The sequence below is a fragment of the Rhinopithecus roxellana genome, chromosome 12 (genome assembly GCF_007565055.1).
Source record: "Rhinopithecus roxellana isolate Shanxi Qingling chromosome 12, ASM756505v1, whole genome shotgun sequence".
Lineage (NCBI taxonomy): Eukaryota > Metazoa > Chordata > Mammalia > Primates > Cercopithecidae > Rhinopithecus > Rhinopithecus roxellana.
This window is the reverse complement of record NC_044560.1, coordinates 94,209,730-94,213,625: the sequence shown is the minus strand read 5'-3', so window position 1 is coordinate 94,213,625 and position 3,896 is coordinate 94,209,730. Positions and strand designations below refer to the sequence as shown.

At 46.1% G+C, this 3,896-nt stretch overlaps 1 pseudogene across 1 annotated transcript; it reads left to right on the top strand.

The window, feature by feature from the left end:
* Positions 1-414: 414 nt before the first annotated feature.
* Positions 415-992, top strand: LOC115892314 (annotated as a pseudogene). Its single transcript, XR_004052204.1, has one exon. The product of XR_004052204.1 is annotated as a 40S ribosomal protein S10 pseudogene (transcript).
* Positions 993-3,896: the final 2,904 nt, after the last annotated feature.

Sequence of the window (3,896 nt, the reverse complement as noted above, 5' to 3'; positions counted from 1 at the left end):
GAGCCTTGACTTATACCCTTGGTAATCATAATCGTATGTCCAGACGAAGGCCCGGATCTTCTAAGGTGGATTTCAGTACTCTTTTTCTTTCTTAAACAAATATTTCAAGGCCAGGCACAGTGGCTCCTGCCTGTAATCCCAACACTTTGGGAGGCCAAGACAAGTTGATCACCTGAGGTTGGGAGTCTGAGACCAGCCTGGCCAACATGGTGAACCCCCATCTCTACTAAAAATACAAAAAATAGCTGGGCGTGATGGTGGGCACCTGTAATCCCAGCTACTTGGGAGGCTGAGGCAGGAGAATGCTTGAATCCGGGAGGCAGAGGTTGCAGTGAGCTGAGATTGCACCACTGCACTCCGACCTGGGCAACAGAGCAAGACTCCATCTTAAAAAAAAAAAAAAAAAAAAAAGCCCCGGCCCCGGACCCTGCAGCTGCCGAGATGTTGATGCCTAAGAAGAACCGGATTGCCATTTACGAACTCCTTTTTAAGGAGGGAGTCATGGTGGCCAAGAAGGATGTCCACATGCCTAAGCACCCGGAGCTGGCAGACAAGAATGTGCCCAACCTTCATGTCATGAAGGCCATGCAGTCTCTCAAGTCCCGAGGCTACGTGAAGGAACAGTTTGCCTGGAGACATTTCTACTGGTACCTTACCAACGAGGGTATCCAGTATCTCCGTGATTACCTTCATCTGCCCCCGGAGATTGTGCCTGCCACCCTACGCCGTAGCCGTCCAGAGACTGGCAGGCCTCGGCCTAAAGGTCTGGAGGGTGAGCGACCTGCGAGACTCACAAGAGGGGAAGCTGACAGAGATACCTACAGACGGAGTGCTGTGCCACCTGGTGCCGACAAGAAAGCCGAGGCTGGGGCTGGGTCAGCAACCGAATTCCAGTTTAGAGGCGGATTTGGTTGTGGACGTGGTCAGCCACCTCAGTAAAATTGAAGAGTATTATTTTGCATTGAATAAATTTACAGCCAAAAAAAAAAAAAGACCAGCCTGGGCAGCATGGTGAAACCCTGTCTCTACAAAACATACAACAATTTATCAGACATGGTGGCATGCACCTGTAGTCCCAGTTACTCAGGAGGCTGAGGTGGGAGGATTGTTTGAGCTGATGAGGTCAAGGCTGCAGTCAGCCAAGATTGCACCACTGCCCTCCAGCCTGGGTGAAAGAGTGAGACGCCATCTGAAAAAAAAAAAAAGAAAAGAAAGAAAAAATAAATATTTCATATATACTTTTTCACCTCAGTGTTGTTTTTATTGCACTTTACTTTGGTTAAGAGATGAACTTCCCTTTAGATAAATGCTCTTAACAGAGAGTTAAGGCCATAGAACTATCAGCAGGGCCCAGGTGGGTCCTGAGAGCTCCCTCAGCACTCAGGGCCCATCCCCTGCTGCCTGTTTTCCTCCTGCTGCCATCCTCACACCTTGCATGGCCCAGAGTTGGCTGTGGGGCCTCTTAGCCTCATCCTTGTTGCACAAACGAAGTCTCTCAAGGCACAGAGAGGTGAAGTCATCTACCCAAAGTCATACAGGAAACCAGGGACAAGACACAACCCAGAATCACATCTCCGATGCAACTTCCATACCCTTTTTTCCCTCCAACTACACTCCTCCTGAAGCCGTGTCATTCCAGGTCCCTGTGCCCACGGTGTCCCTGGTACTAACATTTCCTTTGCAGTCTGTGATAATGATTAAGATCAAGCGTTCTTTAATCAGACTGGGGTCCAGTTTAGTTCCCCTTCACTGTGAGACTTAAACTACTCATCCATTCTGAACCTCAGTCTCTTCTTCTGTAGAACAGGAACAACAGTACCTGCCAACCTTAAAGGCTGTGGTGAAGATTCACTTGGGGGGCAACCTGTGAAAAGTCCTTAACACATAATAATAAACACTCAGGAAATACTGCCCTGATTAATCATTATTCCTCCTACTTTCACTATGTGGAAGGGAGGGGCCGCGGTAAGGTGTGGAACTGTCTCTTTGTATGAACTGCATCCTGAAGCAAACAGCAACAACTCCTTCCTGTTGGGCTAAAGGAATAAAGAAAGGGAAGGCAGGGAAGCGGGGGTTAGGGGGGTGGGGGGAGGACAGGCAGAGAGAGACTTCTGAGCTCCAGCTTGGGACTCTTGCATTTCACCTACTTGGCCTTCTGGGTACTCAGTGTGACCTTTTGACAGTCAGGATGTTGCTGTCCTGGTTATCTTTGTCAAACATCTAATGACCATAGAGGTGACTTCCAGCCCCAGAATCCTGGAAAATTCCACAAGACTGTTTGGAGAGGTGGGATAGCAGAGTAGAAACTGTGGCAACACCTTAACAAACCACTTCATTTCTCTGAGGCTTGTTTGAGAGACAGGTGACTACAATGGTCAAGGTTCCAGTCCCAGCCCTATTGTTTGCTAATTGTATGAACTTGGGCAAGTCTCTTAGCTTCTGCAGATCTCAATTTTTTTTCCACTAAACAATAATAATAAAACTCATGCAATATTATGATTTAGGATATTCTATGTGCCACGTTACCAGACCCTAAATGATGCCAAAGATGACATTATCCAAAAACATGTAAAATGCCTATACATACACAATATACAGTGCATGTTATATTATAGATATGCAACAAATTCTAGTTTCCTTTGGAGCCAGAGTTTAGACTCTCTTAAATTTGTGCCAGTGGACAAGTCACAATGACATAATAGTCAGTTATTATATGATTCTTCATTTGTAAACTGGAGCTTAAAATACCTTCCTTACAATAATAATATTAATAACATTAGCTTGTGTTTGTTGATTATGTATGACATTTGGGCATTCTCTGTGCTCAGGGATTTTTTTTTTTTTTTTTTTTTTTTTTTTTTTTTTTTTTTGAGACAGGCTCTCACTCTGTTGCCTAAGCTTCCGTTCAATGGCATAAGCATGGTTCATTACAGCCTCAATCTCCTGGGCTCACGCAATCTTCCCACCTCAGCCTCCTGAATAGCTGGTACTACAGGTGCGTACTACCATGCCTGGTTAATTTTTTTTTTTTTTTTTTTAATGGAGACAGAGTCTTGCTTTGTTGCCCAGGTTGGTTTTGAACTCCTGGGCTCAAGGAATCCTCCCACCTCAGCCTCCCAAAGTGCTGGGATTAGAGGTGTGAGCCACCATGCCTAGACAGCATTTAAAATATATTAATTTATATAATCTCAAAAACTCCATAAAGAGGTTTTTTGTTGTTTTAGAGACAGAGTCTCTTGCCTGGCACAGTGGCTCACGCCTGTAATCCCAGCACTTTGGGAGGTCAAGGCGGGTGGATCATGAGGTCAGGAGATCGAGTCCATCCTGGCTAACACAGTGAAACCCCATCTCTACTAAAAAAAAAAAAAAAAAAAACAAAAAATTAGCCGGGCATGGTGGCAGGCACCTGTAGTCCCAGCTACTCTGGAGGCTGAGGCAGGAGAATGGCATGAACCCGGGAAGCAGAGCTTGCAGTGAGCCGAGATGGCGTCACTGCACTCTAGCCTGGACGACAAAGCGAGACTCCATCTAAAAAAAACAAAAAAAGAGAGAGACAGGGTCTCACTCTGTAGTCCAGGCTGGAATGCAGTGATGTGATCACAGTTCACTATAATCCTGAATACCTGGGTTCAAGTGATCCTCCTGCCTCAGCCTCCTGAGTAGCTGGGACTACAGGCATGCACCACCACACCTGGCAAATTTTTTAATTTTTTTGGAGCAATGGGGGTCTTGCTTTGTTGTCCAGGCTGGTCTCGAACTCCAGGTCTGAAATAATCCTCCTGCCTTGGCCTCCCAAAGTGCTGAGATTACAGGCATGAGCCACTGTATCCAGCTCCTGCTGTCTTGAATGAGAAAAGCAGGCCAAGTAAAACTAGCAGTAGGATGGTGGTTCTGAT